Source organism: Salmo salar, chromosome 05 (genome assembly GCF_965601325.2).
Source record: "Salmo salar chromosome 05, fSalSal1, whole genome shotgun sequence".
In the NCBI taxonomy this organism is placed as follows: domain Eukaryota; kingdom Metazoa; phylum Chordata; class Actinopteri; order Salmoniformes; family Salmonidae; genus Salmo; species Salmo salar.
Genome location: NC_138295.1, coordinates 55660330 through 55670574, shown reverse-complemented (window position 1 = coordinate 55670574; position 10245 = coordinate 55660330). Strand labels below are relative to the sequence as shown.

Below are 10245 nucleotides of genomic sequence, written 5' to 3'. Positions count from 1 at the left end.
GAGAGAGGAGGGGGGGAGAAAGAGAGAGAGAGAGAGAGAGACCCTGCTGAGAATGCCTTCGGCCACCATTATCACCATTATGTCTTCAGTGTGTGTCCATGTGTGTCCGTGGTATGATGGTGTGAGGGGGAGATTTGTGTGTTTGTTTTATGTTTGTTTGTGTGTTTATCTCTGTGTATGGATCTACGTATATCAGCCTGTAAGAGATGATGGGTATAAAGACATTGGAGACAGGGGGAAGCTGTGTGTGTGTGTGTGGGGGGGGGGGGGGGCAGTGCGTGTGTCCATGCATGCGTGTTTGTGTACGTGTGATTATGTGATAGATCTGTCCTGTGTGTGATGTCAAATCACCCATAAGTAACCACGATAATAACGCAGTAATAGCTATATGAATCAATGAACGAATGAAGATGAATTAAAATGAATGAATACCATAAAGTCTGAGCACAACGTGTCTGATAAAAGAATGACCAGCATATATTAATTCAAACGTTCAAGATGCACAGAAATATAAAATGAGTCAACACACTACCAAATTTAGACTTTAAAAAACTGACACGAAGCATATGTACACTTTATATTTAATTTCTCCCCCTCCATCACAAACCAAACCACAGAGCAGCCCTCCACAGCAAAGCCCACCGCAGAGCAAGTTTTAATGGTAAATCAACAAAGCCCCACATGAAAGAAAGGCTAGCTTTCCAGTTTGCAGGCTGAAGAATTATTCATCAGTGATGTAGCATAGCACTGCGGGCCAAAAACCTGCAGCAGCGCTCCCTTTTAATTGCCAGAAAATGACTGTAAATGATACGGGTAGAGGGGGCAAAAAGGGAAAGTCGGGACCGGGGAGCTAAACAGACGAAGCCCCCGCGATTCTGAATTTCCAAGGGGCTCCCAGATAGATAAAACTGTGTGGTAATCAGAGTGAGTGTCTCTCCCTCCCCTCCCCCCAAAAATGGAGAGAAAAAAAACGCCATCAAAAAAGGAGTTGAGGGATGGAGGGATTAGGGTGGTGAGAGACTTTACTACGCTCTTTTTGTGCTCGGAACCTGCAGGATTAGAGATAACAAATGTTAGGGAAGGACGCGCACCTGCTGTGAGGAAGAGGGGCGAAAGGGGCGAGGGAATGCACCCCCGCTTAAACAGCAAGAGTGGGCTTTGGTGCGCCTGTGCCAAATTAAAGGAAGGGAGGAGAGGTAGAGGGCGGAGAAGAGGGAGAGAATGAAGGAGAGACACAGAGTGAGCTGGGAAAAAATTGAACAAATACAAAGCCAAATTTGTAATTGTCTAACGGATCAAAGAATATGGATTTGTTGTACGGGGTGGGCTCAACATACTTGAGCTTGGACCTGAGCTTCAATAACGGATGTGCTTCTATGTGGGACCCATCAGACCATGTGTATTATATTTGTGTAATAACCCCTTAATTAATCAATTTCTTGATCAAACAAACAAGTAAAGAAACAGTCCATATCCTCTCTAACCCTCTCTCTAAACTCTCCTCTCCTCCTTCCTTCTTCCCTCCTTCCCTCCGTCAGTCCCTCCATCTTGTTCCGCCGCCCTCCTCCCTCTCTCTGGGTCGTGTGGGGCTGAAATGCAGCTGGGGCCTAGGGACCTCCCCCTGTGCTATCTTAAGTGACCCCGGCACAGGCAGCACTCAGACTGGTCAATCAACAATTAAAAGCCGTCTGTAGCCACTAACTCAATTCAGCCGGCTGGCTTAGTGCCTTGATGCGGCCCCGGCGCAGACCCGGCACGCACACAGGCCAGACAGCAGAGAGACAGGCTGGCTGGTCAGTGCCTTAGCCATGACCCCTTGTTTGGTAAGGGCATAAACGTTTGGTCACTCCTACACTCATTCCTATATTAACATTGTTTTAACCCTCTAGGTGTGTTGAAAACACACCATCTACAACAGCCAGAGCACACGACTAGAGGTTTGCACATTTTACCATACCCTCATGCTCAGGTCGCGACCCCGGTACCATTTTGTCGGTGTATGGAGATGTACTGCAGGCTGCACTTCCACCTGAGAGGTTTCGACCTCAGTGTGCGCTCAATACTCAGCTTGACCTTTTGTTTTTCTGGATTTAATTCATTTACTGTAGTGGGTGGTGCATTTAGAAATGAGAGCCACCTACTAGCTCCCATACACAAATGGATGCACACACATACACACAAATGAATATGCACACACACACCAACATGCTAGCATACGCAAGTAGGCACACACACACTTACACAAATGAATGTGCTCACACACATACACACACACACACACGCACACGCTTCGATTGATCCATATGTTTCCCATATTCATTGTATAATCCCATTCTCTAGAATGTCTTGAAATCTAATATAAAAGCAAAAGGGAGAATAACTGCGGGGGCCGGTAAACGAAGCATAAAGACCCCAAGTGACCGAGGGGAATTATTTGGCTCCATTAAGCAAGCATTAACATGAATTACTATCTAATTAAAATTAAACAGCTCATTAATAACTTTCCAGTGGGTCTCTGACTGCAGCTAAGTTATCTGGTGAGTGTGCAGTAATGTGTGCATGTGTGTGTGTGTGTGTGTGTGTGTGTGTGTGTGTGTGTGTGTGTGTGTGTGTGTGTGTGTGTGTGTGTGTGCATGTGTGTGTGTGTGTGTGTGTGTGTGTGTGTGTGTGTGTGTGTGTGTGTGTGTGTGTGTGTGTGTGTGTGTGTGTGTGTGTGTGTTTGTGCATGTGCATGTAAGGCTGGAGTTGTCTGTTATTGTGCCAGAACCAGGGGAGTAAACAGAGGGACAGGACTGATCAGTCTATGCCCCAGTGAAAAGCCTGCTGGATCAAATAAGGTCTCTCTATCTTTCTCGCTCTCCCTCCCTCCCTCCGTCTGTCTGTCTGTCTGTCTGTCTGTCTGTCTGTCTGTCTGTCTGTCTGTCTGTCTGTCTGTCTGTCTGTCTGTCTGTCTGTCTGTCTGTCTGTCTGTCTGTCTGTCTGTCTGTCTGTCTGTCTGTCTGTCTGTCTGTCTGTCTGTCTGTCTGTCTGTCTGTCTGTCTGTCTGTCTGTCTGTCTGTCTCTCTCTCTCTCTCTCTCTCTCTCTCTCTCTCTCTCTCTCTCTCTCTCTCTCTCTCTCTCTCTCTCTCATCGCTCTCAGCTGCTAGGAATTACGTGTTGTAAGACGTCTGCCTTAACTTTCTTAATGGGTTTGATATACTGCGTGTTGTAGGTTCGTTATCCCAGCTTTTATTGATGCATGTTTTTAATATGCATAGTATTTCTTAAAGGTAAAGTAAAAACTAAATGTGATCAAGATAGTATGCCTATCTGTCTTAACATTTGAAATCCACTACTGAACATTTACTGACATGGCATTCAAAGGACTATAGTGCAAAAACATCCAGCTTAAATAATATCCCTCTATAATGGTACACGAGGATAAATCTGATTACAGGATTATAGAAAGAGAATAACTAATAAGCCAAAATAAAAATAACCGCAGGTCATTCTAATTCTATGGTCTCACTCATGTACGCAACATCGAGTATCCCTGCCTGATATTGAAGTAGCTGTGTATACTATCATAATATTCAACTTGTTTTCTTCCTTAGTCAATAGTATCAATTGATGTTACCGACAAAAGCTATGCAACAGTCAAACGGAAAATAGTTCAGTCATATCTCAGTGAGTCACATAACTTTTACAGCTTTGGTTTTTTTCAAAACGTTTTCCTCACCTGTTACTAACCTCTTCTAAACTGACAGGTTTTTCAAATTCATGTTTTGTGGTACGCAAACCAGACGTCCTCTCAATTTCAACAGAGACACAATTCTCCTAATAAAGACAAATATATTTTACGTTGTGTACTCAAGATAATCCGTATGTGTTCTCTTATAAAAAAATCTACAGTATGTAAATATTTAAAGGGATAGTTTTCCAGGTTGATTGGAGTAAACAACACAGAAAACTATCCCTTTAATTGATGTAATTTGTCATAAAGTACAACCTTTAACCTGCAGAAGTGAATCTATCTATTATTTGACATCAGTAATCGCGGAGGCACTCTCTCTCCGCGAGGCCAACTTTACTCGTTCACATTCTGGTCCAGTATGAAGAAAAGAGACAGAGGATGAAAGGGTGGATAGGTAGAGAGGAAGGATGGGTGGGCTGAGGGGGAGAAGCAAGATGGATGGACATTCGGCGGGGGGCAACATGCTTATGCCAGTGGAGGCTACTAAGGGGAGAACGGCTCATAATAATGGCTGGAACGAAGCGAATGGAATGGAATCAAACACATGGAAACCATGATTCCACTCCAGCTCTTACCACGAGCCCGTCCTCCCCAATTAAGGTACCACCAACCTCCTGTGGCTTACACACACACACACACACACACACACACACACACACACACACACACACACACACACACACACACACACACACACACACACACACGTGTCGTGCGTGACAACTCAGCCCGCCGGGTGGCGTGGTGTGTCCTGTTGGGGTGGTAACCTGTGTGTTGCTGAGCCTGCGTGAGGCTGTGTTGTCTTCAGGCCCCTGTCAGGAGAGAAGAGGAGAGGAGAGAAGAGAAAGTCAACACCGGCTCTGTGATGATCATATTAACGATTCTCCTAATCATTTCGACAAAGGGGACGAGAGAGAGAGGAGAAAAGGGGAGAAAGGGAGGGGAGGGAAGGAAAGGAAGAAAAGAGATGAAGAAGGAAGAAACAAGAAGAAGAAGAAGATGACGATGATGACGACGACGACGACGACGACGACGACGATGATGATGATGATGATGATGATGATGATGATGATGATGATGATGATGATGGTGAAGGTAGGAAATTAAGAACGGTGTAGAATGATGCTGATCTGAGCTGAAACAAACTAAGTGACCAACTAGGCCTTTCCTTTAGCACCACAACGTATGATTAAGCAACATCAGCACATAAAGTTGAGCAAAACTAGTCGAAAGAATAACAAAACACTACTGTACTCAGCATATTGATAACAATGGAACCCCCTTTCCAATCCAAAGCACCACACAACCATATTTCACGAAAGGACTATAATTCGATAGACCTTCGCAGGTGGAGAGAGAGCAGAGAAAAGAGAAAGGGAGACAGTGAGAGAGAGAGAAGAAGAGGAGATGGCGATGCTGCCAAAATGTATTCAGGCGCATGCATCTCACCCCTCCAGCCCACAAGCTGTTTACCTCTCTATCAGTCAGTCTCTAAGAGAGCAGGGACCCCATCCATATTCACACAGCCACAAATTCCACTGCTTATCTCGACCAACCTTCTAAAACCTCCCTATGTTCCCCTCCGCACATACATACATACATAAACACATCTTTATGGAAGCGAGAGGCAAACCAAGAGGCATAGGCACACACGTCCAGGAGGGGGGAGAGGATAAGGATCACCTTGAATTCAAAGTAGAGGATTGTGTCCCTCTGTGGACGGACAGGAAGCCACACAGGTTAGGTCTGATGGTTAAAGCCCAGGCACCAACACCCCAGCAGAGAGGTAGACAGGAGCTGAGAAGGGGCTTAGGGGATGGATGCCAAGCCTGATGCTTTAAAGCCCGTCACGGAGTTAGATGGAAGGCTTGGAACTCTGAAAGTAAAGTGAAAAGTGGTCCTGATATAGTGAATTGTATATTGGCTTTAATTGTGTTATTGATTAGTGTTGGCGTGTGTTCTCTTGTTCCTATAATTCATTGAGTGTATTCTAATACTTTGATATCCTAATGTTTGGTAAGAGACATGGGCACCTGTGCAAAGAAAGGATGTCTGGTTATCTCTTTCCATCTGATCATTTTAACGTGATGATTTTACTGTTACCTTTTACTAATGTTGCAGTATGAGATTAAACAATGATTTCATTTTAGGCATCAAGTGAGACATTATATTCTAAACTTTGACCACTAAAGTATACAAAATACAATTTCCCAAAATAGCTTTATTAAAAATGTAACTTCCTCTAATACTGGCGCCAGCTTGTTGTTGTTGTTGCTGTGGTGTTTTATTTGTCATTCCCTTTTGGGAAGTGGCATTAAGTGGGCAAGCGGGACATTTTGGTGCTGGCAGCTTTAAAACATGAACGACAGGAAAGGAACGGACACAAATAGACTGTTCAAAGAGTGGTGGGCTGGGCACCACAGACGCATCCCGTGTAGTGGGAGCGGTACCCCATTCTGTTACGCGCGGTGCTGATCGGGGATTGAAGTTGGGAACTCTCTCCACGACTAATTGCGCGCCGGTGCCTTTTCATGAATATTCATCCCATATCGTATTCAGACCCCCGTCTAATTAGTATAAGAAATAGGGAGAAATCTCGCACCTTTTACCACAAGAGAAACGTTCTCCTCGCATTCTCATGGGGATGCTGGCAGAAGCGTCGAGTTCATTAGCCAAAAAGGAAAGGGAAAAAAGTTACCTGAAAAGCATAGGACGTTGGTCCTTTACGCACTAGGCAAATGGGCTATTGCGATCGTGTAGTTAGTGCCTATTACGCATGTCTGTCAAAAAAGAAAGACTGAAAGTGGGGGAAAGTACAATTATCTGAATTGTGGAAGTTTGTGAATAATAGGTATTTTCTGAATTTTTTAATCCAAATTTAGAGGTGGCAGGTGCAACGGTCGATTGAATGACCCTCTAGAAGTGGAATAAAGGTGTGTTTAACATCAAATGCAGTGCAGTCTAATATGGGTTTCCTTTCTGGGACTATGCAGGGAGATGTCTAGCATACAATGTGCCTAATTTTAGGAACTTCAAATCATCATCCTCCATCTGAGTTTGAGAAAGGTATTTTAGTGAAATGGCTTTCAGAAAGCACCAGCTTCCATGCTTAATTGTTTGGAGGAATATAAAATACTTTTGTTTAAAAAAAAATAATCTTTGTTTAGCTCATGGACAGGCAAGCATAGAGGAAATACACATATTTGACTTTGACCTTTAGAAATAGATCCAAACTTACAGTGGGCTAGGCCTGTAATTCTAGGCACTGTGTGACAGTTGTTGAAAGTGCATTCAAATTGATATGTGACTGTTATCCTGAAGAGTTTTATTAGCCTATTAAAAAGACAACTTTATTTAATTTATTTAAAAACAGAATTAGGCCTCAATGTCCTTGTTTGAATTTGTAATTTGAGTCAATAACGTTTTTACACAAGTCATTTTTTTAAACTTGAATATTGAATACTATAATTGTACAAATAGTATATGATATTATAAATACTGTTAGACGGTTGTTGTGGGGGTAGGCCTATGAATTTCAGGTATTTGAATACTGATGTTTTTGTTGTTTAATCTTTCGGAATTGCCTTCTAGGATAGGAGCATGGTTAGGCTAAATTAAGAGTGGACCGGGTGGCTGTTGGTTGAGGCGCTTCCAGGTTATAATTGTATTCAAGCCGAGGAGGTCCCACGTGAGGCTTTAACACGTGACTGGCAGGGAGCGCAAGCCATACTACAAGGGAAAATATTTTGGGGAAATACTTCTGATACAAGTCCAGTGGGCACACAACGTCACACGACGACGTTGTTGTAGTTTATGAACACACGCATAATTGGAAATAATGATGGTGAGTTTATTGTAGACAGTGCAGAAACGAAATGCTACAGCCTACCGCTAAGATATACATGCACTTTCATCCTAATTTATCCAGATAGATTGTCTATCTTATTTTTCACAAATGTTCATAGCCCAAATAGGCTACAGCATAAGTCCATTGCTTCACCATAGAGTTAGCTAACCACAATGAATACTAACATTTCTGCATAGGCTAGTGCACTTGGACGTGACCAGACTATAAAAAAGAGCGGTGCAAGAGAAGGGGTCGAGAAGGATGTTTAGAAAGGGTGCAATGTGACACAAGGCAGACTGTTGAAAATTGAGACTATTCTTTTGGGACAGGGTCACCCGGGCTTTCTCAACTCGCATCACCATGCTTTATACTCACTAGTCAGCTACTGAAACCCCATAATTGTGTGTTCCACTGTCTTTTTTTATGAATTCATCATATCGTGACCTCTTTTTTTTGTTGTTGCCTTTTCCTGTACCGCGTATCATTCATCAGTAGTAAGATGCGTGTCATCCCTTTCAACGCTCTTTCCATAGCAACCTCGTGCATCTTAGCAAAAATTCACCTAGTTCCACACAAGGCCATATTCTTTACAAAGAGAGAGGCGAGCATCTGGATCTATTTTTTTCCACAGCTCTTCGAGCTGGCTGGCAAAGCACAAGAGTTGGTCTGTATGTCTGTGGCTGCCTGGGCAGCACCGCTTCCCCGGCAGAAAATACTTTTTATAGACTTGGAGACGGGAATGACTGAATGGTAACGCTTCTTCATTAACTGAGGCATGGAACTGACTCTCCGCCAACAGTCACAACTCGACAGAGTGGTCTCCAAGGGTTCAGGGATCTTAAAAGTCCTTACGGAATGTTCGGCACTGACTTAACATCTTAAAAATGAACATGCAAAAGGCCCTTGGCAGATCAAGTGATATTCAGATGAATCTAAACTATTTTACTCAAGTGGAAATGTTGTATTAGGTGACTGAATGTATCAAAGCAACACACAACGCGTTTTGATATGTAGATTATTTGCATATTGAATATTTTGAAGAGGTTGCGTTTACAAGCCTATTCGATTTGTTTATATTGCCTACCTGTTATTTGGTATATTATCAAATTCAAGGTAGCAAATAAGGATAATGGCTTTATTTGACATTTAATCAGTCACTAAGTAGTAGCCTATAACACTGCTATTATTATGTTATTAATGAAAACAGACATTTCGGTAACAACTAATATTGCATCTTTCTATTTGAATACATCCTCAAATATTTCACTGAATATTTTGTACATTATGAAATAAAAATTCCAGAAGTTCCTCTGTAACTTTTGAATGATTTCTCAAATAACACCTGACCAACTCTTGGGAATTGTCTCCCGTTAGTCTATCAAAAATAAATATATAAAGGTTGGACGGGCAAAACCACGCCTTTCAAGAGATGATGACGAGCACCTGTGACCCCAAGAACATCTTATCCACACACGCACTATATTCCTCAGTGTCGTGACGTGCGAGAGTGAAGCAAGGACACACGTAGCAGAAAAGAGAGGAACGGTAAACTTACCGTTAAATCGTGCTCTAGTCCAGGGATCAAAATGAATAAATATTACAGTGCGTCCCACTGTAGCCTACAAACAGAGAGCAGTGTCATGTGAGAGACGACAACAACATAAACACGCGCGTGAGATAAAATGCATTCAGGTAAATAATTAAAATAAAGAGTGATGCCTGAAAAAGCTTCCAAAAAGCTTCAGTTTTAGAAGGAGTGGAACATGCGCCTGATTGCGGAGTTTTAGGCGACTGGAACGGGAGAGATGTAAGATTTGTTTAAAGCCCCGCATTTCCATTTAAGAACGTGATTGTGTTTGCAAAGATCCCTTTCAATCTTCGCATCTCCCCCCTCTCTACCCCTCAGCGTCTCCGAGGCTGCTTTGCAATTCATAGAATTGGTAATTTGCTATTGGGACAAAACGTGAAGGGAAAAATAATCAGATCAACCGGGAGAGGAGTGTGGAAGAAGCCAGGAGGGAGAAACACAGGATTTTCACTCTAAGTTGCTGTTTAGTAAAATGCTTCGAGAGAAACCCTATAAAATACCTTCGGCTTTTCATGAGCTTTTGCATATGGGTCCACATTGTCACGGGTGGTAACATTTTACGTGATATTTGGAGATAATTTTATTTGACAACCATAACTTTTTAAGAAGGTACTCTTATAGTGCTCTTATACAGTTTAGACATGTTTGTCATTTAGCAGACGCTCTTATTCAGAGCGACTTACAGTTACACGTATAACCACAATTTGAATCCTTAAACACATTATTATCCATATAATACAAAATTGAACAGATGTATGTTACAATTGTCCAAAGCCCTATCCAATGACAAAAATGTAAGTGCGTTTGTGTGTGTGTGTGTGTGTGTGTGTGTGTGTGTGTGTGTGTGTGTGTGTGTGTGTGTGTGTGTGTGTGTGTGTGTGTGTGTTTGTGTTTGTGTGTGAGAGAGAGAGAGAGCAAAAGAGAAAGAGAGAAGCCTAATGATAAGCGTTGATGAGGAGATCATACACTCTTAGAAAGAAAAGGTTCTAGATAGAACCAAAAAGGGTTCTATGCTTGCTTCATATATGGCATCCTTAAGGTTCTATACAGAACCGAAATTGGTTTAATATTGAACCC

The 10245-nt window shown here is 42.6% G+C and overlaps 1 long non-coding RNA gene across 1 annotated transcript; it reads right to left on the bottom strand.

The window, feature by feature from the left end:
* Window positions 1-3134: 3134 nt before the first annotated feature.
* On the bottom strand, window positions 3135-9412 carry LOC106605181 (uncharacterized). Its single transcript, XR_001328806.3, has 3 exons — window positions 9136-9412; window positions 5417-5609; window positions 3135-4545 (listed from the first exon to the last, which is right to left on the bottom strand). It is a non-coding gene; the product is annotated as an uncharacterized LOC106605181 (long non-coding RNA).
* Between the last annotated feature and the right edge of the window lie 833 nt (window positions 9413-10245).